General features: G+C 40.2%; 1 long non-coding RNA gene across 1 annotated transcript in view; it reads right to left on the bottom strand.

Moving 5' to 3' along the window:
* Positions 1-1,597: 1,597 nt before the first annotated feature.
* Positions 1,598-12,863, bottom strand: part of LOC114065054 — a 13,322-nt gene continuing 2,056 nt past the window's right edge. The window contains exons 2-3 of the long non-coding RNA XR_003572861.1: positions 2,770-2,940; positions 1,598-1,700 (exon numbers count right to left, since the gene is read on the bottom strand). This is a non-coding gene — a long non-coding RNA (uncharacterized LOC114065054). The remainder of the gene's footprint in view (positions 1,701-2,769; positions 2,941-12,863) is intronic.

The raw sequence follows: 12,863 nt of genomic DNA on the forward strand, positions 1-12,863 counted from the left end.
ATGTAATGCACAGGAAGTGCTTTTAAGAGCTTTGTGACTACAGTGTCTATAAATATCTGCTGAAGAAAAAACACAAGGACACAAAAGAAGCTTTGTCAGAAAAAAAACCAATATACTGTCATAGGGCAATTACACTACTACACTTTGCAGAAACTATACTCTGAGGCTATTGGTTTATATTTTTAAGGAGAAACCTACAGCTTCCAGATCCTACTGGGCTAAACTCTGTTTTTCTAAAATTTGCCTGGGGCTGGATCTCTCTTGTTCCATTAAGATCTTTTGGTTGTCTACCTGGGCTGAACTAGCACTGTTTTCTTGTACTTCTTGGAATAAAGTTTAATCCTGGGCAGAATCGTGGCCCTGTGTCATTTCCCACACTTTGGACTTTTGGGGGCAGTTTTTTGGGGGACAAGTATTGCTTTCAGAGCTCTTAACAACAGCTGCAGCCTTTTCTTCTGGAAGGCCCTGATTAGCAGCCATTAGGACTTGCTTTAATTTTCTGTGAAGGTCTGTTGTGAAGATTGGTTTGAGCCCCAGCTCAGACACCAGGGGAAATTTCCTTTCCCATCACACTAAGAAATCACAATGTTTAAAATGATAGGAGCTTGTTAAAGTTGGGGAAGATATAAACAGAATAGCATGTAATGACAAGATACACCTTTCCCACAAGGTAAACTGATTTGAAGTCTTCCTCTGTAATTTCAGGATAGGCAAACTGCAGGCTGGTTTGTGTCTCCAGCACTAACGCCCCAGGGGCAGACTCTGAGCCCTGTGTCTCCTCCCAGGATAAAAATGCCTGATGCCTCAAGTCTGAACAGCCTTCCAGCCAATCTGAGGTCCTTCTTCTGCCTCCTCTACCAGGCTGTCCTTGCTTGACCATTATCCTCTTCTTGAGTGATTTCTACCCCAAGGCAAAATTTTCACAAAGGATCCTCTTAACTATCGATCCTTCTTTCTTTTTTTTTTTTTTTTTTTTTTTTTTTTTAATATGTATTTCATGCCCTAAAGCTACAAGCTGTGAAAGATCAGAGAGACCAGTCCCTCCAGGCCTGTTTTGGCTTGATGAATTGGCTCAGGTTTTTCTCGTGTTATAGTAACTGTGTAATTTCCTCCCCTGTCACATGTCTGGGTTTATCATAACAGAAATTCTCGAAATGTGAAAAACTTAAATGTAAATCCAATGTCTTTCAGCTGCCTGCCTTGTACATAACTGTTAATCTGTTTCCCTACATCCCTTCCCTACATCCACACTGCAGCTGTTTGCTCCCTTTTTGCAGGCTGCCATCCTTTTAGAGCTTTCTGCATGGAGTTTGCCTTCTCCTTTAGACCTCAGCCATCAGGATTTTGTCTCAAAGACCGAAGTCAGGACTGTCTGATACAAAGCCTTTGGATGAGGTAAGTTCCCTCTTGGACACTTTGTGATCATTTCCTGGAAAAGGCTTTGTTTGCCTGGCCTGTGTCTGCTGTATTGGCCGCAAATCCTTATCAGCCTTCTCTTCCCTCTGGCCTCAGGCTCCTGTCTTTTCCTCTTCTCTGGTTTACCTCTGTGCCTGGAGCTGCTTCCTAGGAACTCCAAGCACAGACCATGTGCCTTCCCAGACCATGGACTTTCTGTACTCCTGCTCCAGTATTACCCCACTGCAGCTTGGATCAGACTGGACTCCCAGGTCCAGACTGTCTGAAATTGGTGATGGAAGTTGCTGTATGAACACCACGTGACTTATAAAGTTAGGCAGTCAAAAATACAGACAATTATATAATATTTGTTCTTTGGGGAAATGACTTGAGTGGGGTTTTAAGGCAGGATGTGTATAGATGGTTCTTCAAAGAAAATTACCTTCTTTAAGCCTATTTCAAAGATTATCAGAATTCCCTACAAATGGCAAGATACACAGATCAGACCTGTGGATTAGACACCATCTTTTTTTGTAAATTGTTACATTTAAATTTAAACAAAAATGAATATTGTATGTGGTGAGAAGGAGGAGGAGAAAAATTGTATGGGCCAAGGGAGAGTTATCTTAAAACCCCTCAAATACACATGAAAGAAGATACAGTAGAAGAATAGGAGACTGAGGACTGCATAGGGCAGTGCTGTTGTACTGACAAAAATAAGTAGAAGGAACAAGGATCTTCTCATTTTCTAAGACAAAAAGTCTCCATGTAAAGTGGCATAATGGCGCCTTTTTTTTTTTTTTTTTTTTTCTGTCTCCCTCCCTGAAAATATAGCCTGGGAGCACAGAAGAATGAGATTACCACATCTCATACATCACAATTTCTAATGGAAGTTACAATGCTGTTACCACATAGTCATGGCACTTATCTTACTACAACTTTCTTCAAGGACGTTGTAGAGCAAAACTCCAGAGTTTCCTAAAATTAGACACATTTGGCGTCTGTTTGCTGTCTTTTGTAGAATTAAAATTCAACCCTGTGCAAATTTTATGTGCCTTGTCATAACACCCACTTATTCATTGCAGAAGAGGCATTCCATTGTCCTCCTATGACACTTCTTCGGGATTGCAGCTGGAAGATGTGTCATTGGGACTCCCTTTGTTTTCTCACTATGAACTAGACACTTTGTGGCAGATGCTGGATTGGCAGCCTCACAGAAACAGATACTCCAGGCCACCATCTTGCACAAGTGGTGACAGTTCAAGTGTCTGGCTTCTGTATTGCCCTTGTCTCTTTGCTGCTTAACCACACAGGTTAATCAGCAGCTGTCAAATGGCAATGTTCAAGCACTCCTGGGCTGGGGTGGTAACTCACCTGCTCAGTGCTGTGGGAGCACAGCCAAAGCTGAGAGAAGATTTAAGTTCTTTATTGTAGTCTTTTCCCCCTCCTTTTAGGGAAGGGGAGACAGTTGCACTTGTTATTGCAGGTCTGTGCCTCTACCTGCCCCTTTAGGGATGCCCTTCTGACTGTCTGAAATTGTCCTTCCTGAAAAAGAGAAACAGGGTGAGAGAGGGACTGTGATAACCCATTAATAACCCCACTCTGATGAGGAGCAGCTGAGGGAGCTAGGGAGGCTCAGACTGGAAAGGAGGCTCAGGAGAAACCTTCTTGTTCTCTACAACCTGAAAGGTGGTTGTAGCCAGGTAGGGGTCAGTCTCTTCTCCCAATTAACCAGGGACAGGACAAGAAGCAATGGTCTCAAGTTGCACAGGGGAAGTTTAGATTGGATGACAGGAACAATTTATTCACAGAAAAGGAACAGGCTACCCAGGGAAGTGGCTGTGTCACTGCCCCTGGGGATACTTAAAAGGTGTGTGGATGTGGCACCAAGGACATGTTTTAGTGGTGGACTTTGCAGTTCTGGGTTAACAGTTAGACTGAATGACCTCAGAGGTCTTTTCCAACCTAAACGATTCCATTGCTTCCTTTTACAATTGCAGACAGCAGAGCTGCTCATCTTGTTGTGATCTTTACAGTGACTACTGTCAGCAGGACTCAGATTTGGCACTGCTAAGACTGCTTTGCCACCTGTGTGATGTATTGCTGTCACTCCTGAGCGTTTGGGTGTCAAAGGCAAAAGGATAATAGAGAAGTCCATGCTGTGCATTCCACTGTATCAGCCTATAAATGTACACAGGTGCCCGTATCCTCTGAGTCCCATGGACTGGTAAGAACCTGATCCTTATGCACAGGACTTCTGAAATATAAACAAATAAGTATGTACATACAGCACATGCATTATATATGTGTTTGTGTATACTTGAACTTAGGAAATAATGTAATCAAGTCCTTTTTCCTGCTACTAAAGCAAATCACATAATAATAATAATAATAATAATAATAACAATAATAATCTATTACATAAAAGGATCAAGCTTCATCCTGAGAACTGTTAGTGTCGCTTCTCTCCAAACTCCTGTGTGAATGTTGTTCCAGAATATCATGGCAGTGCTCTGCAGTAATATTTCACTTCTAATTTCCAGCCTAAGCACATCCACCACCATATTGGGTCCATTGATTCTGAGCAGAGCTGATTCTAAGCTTCAGTCATTTCCTTTCCCTCAGATCTGCCCATGAATGTATTTACAGAGAGAGAATCCCTCCCTTCTCAGACTTTGTTTTGTGAGACTCGGTAACTTCTTTTAGATTGCTCACACCCCAGTATGGTTCAAAGAGACCTTGTCTGTACCTTGTCCAGCCTAGGGTGAACTCAGTAATATCAGAAGTCTTTTCCAACCTAATTGATTCTGTGATTCTATTCCAAGCTGAATTTACTTTGCTTGAATGTCTTTGGATTAATTTTTCAAGTGTAGGTCTTACTAGTTAAATGACAACATCAACATTTCCCTGTATAATGGAAACACTTCTCCTGAGAAGCTGAATAATCATATTTGTAATTTTTGTGGCTGCATCTTGTTAATTAATACAGCCAGTTACTACTCTGATTTCTCTCAAGACATATCAATAGTTTCAAACAAGTAGCTTCTCACCACTGGCTGAAATCCAAGACCAGTGCAAGGCTTGTCCTTTGAACTGTCATCTTTCACACCAAAAGGCTTAAAATAGTAAGAGTGTAGTTGGATTAGGCCAGTATTTTATTAGTTTCTTCCCACTTCAAGACTTCCTCTTTAAGCAGCCATGTCTAGGGATTGTCTCACTTTCGGGTATGTGAGGCAATCTCCAGAAACATGAACTAAATCTAACTCTGGATTGTCAAAACTGCAGTGTTGATTTTGTTAGCATGGAAAAACTTCAACAGCAGAATGTAAAGGCAAAAAAAGGCAGCATAGATGCTGCAAGAGGAATTTGTATGATGACATTTGCTTTGTCAAACTTTAATCATCAAAACCTAAGCTAGTTGTGTGGTTTCCCTCTACAACCACCAGAAAGATGCTGGCAGCTCTCCAGGGTTTTTATCACTCAGGATATTTTATTTTAGGATCTGTTTCCCATCAGTGCCTGCTTCTTCCTTTCCACAGGTTGTCAAGTGAATGTGCATCAGCAGAGCAGCTGAAGCATGCAGCTAAAATCAGGTGAAATGAGCCTCTCTTCACTGTTTACCTTAAAATTCAAAAGAATACTCCAGACAACAACACTTGGATTTTTCATGCGTTTAGAAGAAAACGGATCACAGAGCAACCCCCTGGGATGTCAGGGAACTGTTTTAAAAGAACTAAGCTCCGTAATTCTGGTCTTAGTTGACATGTCATGAGGCAAATATAAACACTGATAGAATAATATGAGATAGTTAACACTTTTTTTTTTTTTACAGTTACAAGTGTTTTTTAAAATGTTCTTTGCATGACTTGCTATAATTACAAATTAAAACAAGAATAAGTTTCTGATTTCTGATTTCCCACCACAGAGCTCTGATTCTATGGTGGGTAAAATGGTGAGACAGGAAATTTCCTCTATGTTTCCATCTGCTCATATATCAGACTGATTCTGTCTTCTAGGAGCTCACTCTGAAAAAAACATGGTCTTTTAGCAGACTGAAGATTTTAGACAAAACTATTGTTCCCCCTCTTGTTTATGATAAAAAGTAATGAAGAGAGTTTAGGAGTTCATGAATACAGCAGGAGCTCTGGAATAATTATTAACAGGAATTTCTGAAAAGGAAGGAATTGTCGTGTGAAGGGTCTTAATTAGATAGAAGAAGGGATGCTGACTTTCAAGTAGTCTGGCCTGGAAATAACACAGATGGAGAAGTGAAAAAGAATAGAAAACATCGTGTCTGCAGAATGTTCTCTGAGTGGGTGTTTTTGGGAGAAGGCCACCTAAAGGATTCAGCTTTTGGTAGGAACAGTATGCATTATTCCTGCCCAAATTTGTGGGTAATTAATTCACAAATCAGCTGATGGGTTAGTTAAATGTTACTTCCTTAGAATAAGAGCCAGGTTTGCAAGTACCTTTGATGATATGCTTTCGGCAATTCAGGGAGTTGCTGGAGCACATTCTCTGTCACACACACCCCTCTGCACTTCCTGGGGGGCGAATGCAAGCCCAAACAATGCTACAAACTATTCCATATCTAATGTCGTTGTGGTGTTTTCCTCTGCACACAAAAAGCTTATAGCTCTTTGCACCTTTATTGGGGAAAGTAGCAATAATCTCAGTTCACTGTCGCGCTTAAAATGGGAACTGAAAAACAATTTACTTGTCGGCACCTAAATCCAACCTTCTGTTTGCGTCTCTAACTTTATTGTCTCTGAAAGCAGAACAAGAGCTGCTTTTCCTCCTTCATGTTGAGAGATTGGTACGTGTTAAAGTGGACATACTCAAAATCTCTGCTTGTAGCCAGTGAGCGAAACAGAAAACCCATATTCTGCTAGTTTTGTGGGAATATTCGGTGGTAAAATAAATAATCGCCAATTATTTAACTTCTTAGGAGGGAAAATATAAAGCCATCAGGTGTTCTGAAGTTCTCAGTCTGTCTTAGGCTGACCTTGGCGTCTCTCTAGAAAACCTGGTGTGTATTCTTGGCAGCAGGCAGCACTTCCTCGAGGGAGAGGATATACAAGCCTGTGGGAATGTAGATAAACATCTAAGATCTTACTCTGCATAAGAACAACAACAAAATAATCAGTGAAAGCCTCCAAAGAGCTGCTAAGAGGTCCTTCTTTACAGTCACAAGTATCTTACTAAGAGGAAAGCAAACTCTTCCAACTGAAAATAATTAGTAATTATTATTATTAGATCCAATCACAATTCTGAGTTTTTCAAAAACAAACAAAAAAAATCGATGGGGTTTAGTTTTTCTGAGGTTTTGTTTTTCTTTTTTCTGGGGACAGGGAGGGAGAAATGTGCGTCTTTTCTAGCACTAATTGTTTTGTCAGTCATCATTAACATGACAACTTTCAGAACCAAAAATGCAGGAAACCATTACTTTGTAAAATGTAGCAACTTGCGGGAAATCTTATACACTTCACAGAAGCATCTACTGACTCCAGCAGTACATAGAGTTCAGTCAATACAACTGAAGGTGAGGGGGTGTGATTGTCAGAGGAAATAGTATTTATTATAGAATTTTCTAAACAATTGGTCACCTCTGGCAATTCCACAGACATAGAGACTGCCCCTTGGGAATGCTATTTATAAGCTCAAAAGCAGCTGAACAGCACTCACAAAAAGGCTGCCAGTTTCAAGAAAATTAATGACAATCTTACATTGTCAGAAAATGAAGAGAGAAGAGGCTTTGTGCTGAGCTTAAGGCATGAAGTGTGTTTGCACTCCTTTGTCTTGTCCTCCCTGTCGAAGCTGGCGTATTGATGAGAACACACTGCTCACGGCATTGGCAGCTCAGACAAATCAATAAAGGGAAATATAAACATGCAGGTAACTTCACATCCCTTTTTCTAAAAGGCTCCCAAGAGCCTTACTAGAGAAAATAGTGTGACTTCAGGTCCTAGAGTCTTCAAGGGGTGGCTTTGCTGTACTTCCATTAAAAAAAAAGCACAACCCCCAACAAAATCACAAAAAAACACCCAAGACAATCACACTCAAAACAGTTCCCTGAGTGCAAGTAATATGTACAGAGTTTCTGCACCTAATCCATCTTTTTGGTGATAGACTAATTTTATTTGTGATTTTAAACATTCCAGTTGAACATAGCAGTCCATACTGCTCTAAAGACTATCAGTTCCCTCTTTTAAAAGTTGTTCAGTGTCAAAGAGTGGCACGTTCCAATCGGTGGGTCCGTGGCTCAGCTGCTGTTGGCACCACACTAACAGCACAGAGGGCCTGTAGGGGTATCAGGGACTCTCCTTTGAATACAAAAGTACTTCAAGTTGATACCATCCTCTTACCTGTGGCACAGAAAAGTACCCTACTATATAATGTGTGCATTTACCGTGATACAAGTTATTTATGATGATGTATCAAATGCTTTAATAAAACTCACTACCTTTTGGGCGAACTTCAGATCATTGCAATTAGGGCTGCACTGCTGTTACTAAAGGAGTGAGGGGAAACTACATTGCTAATAATACTGTTTGTTTTGTATGAAGTCATCTCTGCAGAGAAAAGGCTTCGTGTCCTGCTCTCAGAGCATGTGTGAGAACTGTTACAACAACAAGCAGCTTTCCGTTACTTTTATTTTGGAAAGACAAAATGGCTGAAGGCCACAGCTGTTGATTTATTCAGATGCCGAAGGAAACCATTAGACCATTGGACCCTGAAGATGAGATTTCTTTGTGCTAGATGTTAATAAAAGGAAATCCAAAACAGTGGCTGCCAAAGGGGACTTAATACAAATGCAAAATGCCAAATGTACCTAAAAAGGAAGGAGGAAGATGGTTGCTTATTAGAGAAATAGAAAAAAGCCCAACAAAAACAGTGAAAAGCACAGCTTGCTTTTTTTTTCCTACTTCTTCTTAAGTACAGTGTGATCCACAACCAAACTGTGAGATGAAAACTCTCCTGCATTTAAATCAAACAGAATATCTTTGAAACATACGGCCACACATATGGCTGTGCCGTTAACGGCTACATGTCCACGTGGATTGTTTTTTTATCAGTATAATGTGTATGGAGCTTCTCCACAAACTCCCTGCTGTTTGCAGCTTTGTTTTAATTAGTTGAAGTAGCCCAGTATTAAATGAGCTGCATTCTCAGAAGAGATGTCAAAGAAAAGTGTAATAGCCATCGGGGTAGGTAACTCCTCTTTCAGATTACTGCTTCAGTGGACTCGTGGCAGAAACATGACTAATCATTGCTCGGACTTGGCCTGAATTTCAGATATGCTTCCCTCTTCCCCCCCCTCCAGTTCTTTTCTTTTAAGATTCAACAGTTACAAGTATTTTATTTCATACATGTGGAACAGAAGTGACATTTCTAAACGTCATTCAGGACTTTAAAAGTATTTAGTACTGGACGAGCTGTCATTTACAATAATCACATTTAATCAACACTGGGTCCTATTTGAAGGATGTATTTTTATATGACACAGTGAGGCCACAGAACTGAAACTTGTCCTGGCTCCCTGTCTTGTCCTCAGCCCAGCAAAAGGTCGTAAGGCACGGGAGCTTTTGGCATGTGGCAAAAAATACCATAAGGAGAAGGAACAGCACTTGCTAGTCAAGGCTAGAACCGACTGTGGAGAAGAGAAAGGGATTGACTGCAGAAGTTGATGACGATGGAAGAAATAGATCAAGAGTGGTTAAACCTGAAACAAAGCACAGAGGAATTAGTTTCTGCTGGCTGATGTTCCTCAACCTTTTCAACAAAGAGTTTAATCAATCAACAACAAACCACATTTGTGGTGTTGCCACAACAGTTTCCAGCTATGGACAAATCAAATTAGGAAAAGCTTCCAGTGTCCGTATGACTTGCCTCATTTTGGTTGTTTGCTCGTTCTATGTGGGACAATGCAAAGTGTTTACGAAGTTGGTTTACAAAGCCATTTCCAATTATTTTGCTGACCAGCTCCTGAGTTCTTATAGATCAGCATTGATCCACACCCCATGGTTTGAAAAATACAGTGCTAGAGCATGACTGCTTTGATAGCATGAAATTTGATAGCACCCCAAATTCCTAAGTATCACCAGCTGTGTGTAGGAACATGGCATTTCATCCTTCTTCAGCAACCATCTGCCAGACAGATGACTGGGAACTCTTTACCTGGATGGAGGGAGCTGTGCTGTAGTTGCAAAAGGTCCAGCCTGTGAGCCCTGTATAGCTGCTAATAATGGACTGTCTGAAGGGGTTAGGAAGAAAAGAAAGACAAAGCTCCTTTTGCTTCTTAACATAATGCAACCCCCCCCAACAGTTAAAAGAAAGAATAGGTTAAATGTTAGTGTGCAAGCTTAATTTGCCTCAAGCTTAATTTTCCTCCTTCTTGAAAATCTACATTTTGATACAGCTTTTATGCCCAAAACAGCAAAACAACTGCTCTGTGTTTTTATATTTTCTCTCCTTTTTTTAAAAAAACATTCATTTTTAAAGAGTTGTGCCTCATTCTGTGGAATAAACAGATTCGCTCTCCACTGTGTATGCAGTGAGGGGAAAAATACTGTGTGTGCTGAATGAATACTTTCCCACAGTTTGTTTGTTTTTAAATGAAATATATCTACTGCTACTTCAAACCAGCAGAGGGAGTTTTCTCATCCAAACAATTTTTAAACTTCTGAAACACAAACCTGTCTATTTTTTCAGTAATGTTATGTTACCTAGTGGGAACTGCTGCTGAAAACATAAAGGTGAAATTTTACAATCTAGACTGTTTAACTCCTTAGTGCTAGAGGCCATTTCCTTCCAAACAATTTTTATGGGTATTATTGTGCAAGAAGGTGCTGCAATGAAACATGCAATGGAGAATTAAAAACATGAAAAATCTACTCAGCTGGAATGTTTGGGAGCAAACTATTTGGTTAAAGGGGAGCGTGCAATTATTGCAGTGCATGTGCCACTCAAATGTGTGTGAAACCACAACATGGTAACAGCTGACACATGATTAAAAAAAAAAAAAAAAGTCAGTTCCTTTTTTTTTTTTGTGCTCGAGAGAGAGAAGTTTTGAAAGTTCTGGGTTTAAGTTTCTTTATTTGGAAATAGTGGAGTACTTTTAAGATAACCACAGTGGCAAAAAAGTTCAAGTGAAACGTTCACTGTAGCACCACTGGGGAGTCTCTTATTATTCCTAGGGGTTTTTTTGTGAGGGAAAAAAAATCAGCTCCAGTGGTGACAAATCGTATCATTCTTATTTTGTGTTATGAACCTGCATACCAGGCTATATGCAACAATCTCTCTTGTAAAACAAGATGATAGCAGTTACTGACGTCAAGAGTGAATACTATCTTGATCTGCAAACAGCACAACTCTTCCTCTCCCAAAAGCGAGATATTCCACTTAGCTCAGTCATAAAGCATTTAAATAGCTAAGATATAATTTTTAAAAGGTCAGTTGAACAATTTAGTGAGAAAATGATGTTATTTTGTGGAATCTACTTGGATTTGAAAATGCTAGGAGACAAATACACACTTTTTTAGTTCCATAGCATCAGAATATCAATGCTCTACATTCTGCTTGAACTGAAAGAAGAGATTAAACAAAAAGCAAGATCCAGTGTTTCCATCTATCAGTCTAAGAGCAAAACTATAATTTCGAAGGACTGCACAAATACCAATCATTGCCTAATATCCAAGGGAAAGTGGCTTGTTAAATGTTTTCAGTTTTTACTGATGTGGAAAGTGAGGAAGGAACTCACTGTAGGTAATTTAGAAGGCAATTATTGGTAAATAAGCATTTAGGACCTGACACCAGACACAGAGCGAATAGAAAAGAAATGGTCACATGGTTTAACAGTTGAGCCAAAATAGTTAATAGCCTGGCATAGATGTATTTTCCTCACATGTATTATAACTGTCAACTCATATGAGGATGCTAAATATGGGTCCCCGTGCTGCTCTGAGTCACACATGAGCAGATTCTCAGTGCAGTGGAGCCTTGTCAGACTCAATGAGGCACGAGGCAGACACAACTGTCAGTGCCACACACCTCACAGACCACAGCCCCAGCTTCAGACAGAAAACTGTACAGGGCTGTAGGTGATGGTTTCAGCAGCATCAGCCAGTCATCCACAGAGAAGGAGACTCCTGGACTCAGCAGCCACAGGGGTTTCCTCGAGAGATGCCCCATTTCTGCCTCACTGGCACTGGAAGGGGATTCACAGGACCAATGGGATGCTGGTGCATGATAGACTTGGAATAAAATTCAGGTTTTGTACTCAGACTGCTTACAAGCTTTGAGCCAGCCTGGGCCACGGTTATCAAGGCATGTGGAAATAAAACAGAATTTCAAAACAATGTCTTGCTAGTCCAGAGCATAAGAACCAAGAACTAGGGCTTTGCTCTCCAGACTGTTCTAGGCTGAGTGGAGGGCCAAAGGTAGCTTTAAGTCAGCATGAGGGAATATGAACTGGAATGAGATTTTGCCCCAGTTCAGACCAGATTCCAGAAAGGAGGCTACATGGAGCTCCTTCAACACTCTGTAAACAGGTACACTGTGTATATTTTTTGTCTCACCTCTCATTCCTGCACACATTGCTTTGTGGCAGGGTTAAAGAAGTTAAAAATCAGATGAAATTTATAGTTCCTCTGGTCCTTTATCTTTTTTTTTTTTTTTTTTTAGCATGTAGCTCTACAAAGGAAGTGGAAAAAAATGATACAGCAGACAGATGAGGATAATTCATCTTCATGGAACTTATTTTCTGAATTTTGTAAATTAATTCAGTACTGCAAACCTGAGGGTGCAGGAAGGTTGCATTTTTATAAAAAATAGATTTTCCTTTTAAGGGGAGAATCATGTGGCCATTGATCAGCATTAAACACTGCACCTGCTTCAAGGAAATTCTGATTGACTTGTACATTACCAGTTCCGCTGTCAGAAAAAATGGAAGCAGCCTGCCTCAAAGTACGGTGAAACAGATAAAATATCATACTGTGGTATATGATTGTTTATACACTTGGACTTCACATTTTGTCTTTATTGCTCATTATCTGACTCATTTTCTGTTTATGCGCCATGAGAAAGATGCTAAGCAAAAGCTGACTCCTGGAAATACTTGACATTCTTTTCAGGCTAATTTTGTCCTGAGCTTGGCTGAAACGGCTCATTTTGAACCACTCATAAAAGGATGTCTGCAGCAGGGAAGACAGAATATTTTCATTTCAGAGAGCCCTGCTGTGTTATATTCCCTGATTTTCATCAAAACCAGACCATGTTTACTTGTCCCTTTGGCCTCAGGGTCAGGGTTTTTTCTTTAAATCACTTCAATTCTAAGTAGTCGTTTCACTCATTCCTGAGTTTCCCACAAAAACCTAAGCAGTGGAAGCCTGATATAGCCTGGGGCACTTTCCTAAGTACATCTCTGAAGTAAAAAAAAAAAAATAAATCCAACAACAAAAAAATACCCT

This window comes from Empidonax traillii, unplaced genomic scaffold, assembly GCF_003031625.1.
Source record: "Empidonax traillii isolate 1590-97213 ecotype Southwest subspecies unplaced genomic scaffold, ASM303162v1 scaffold609:size479882, whole genome shotgun sequence".
Lineage (NCBI taxonomy): Eukaryota > Metazoa > Chordata > Aves > Passeriformes > Tyrannidae > Empidonax > Empidonax traillii.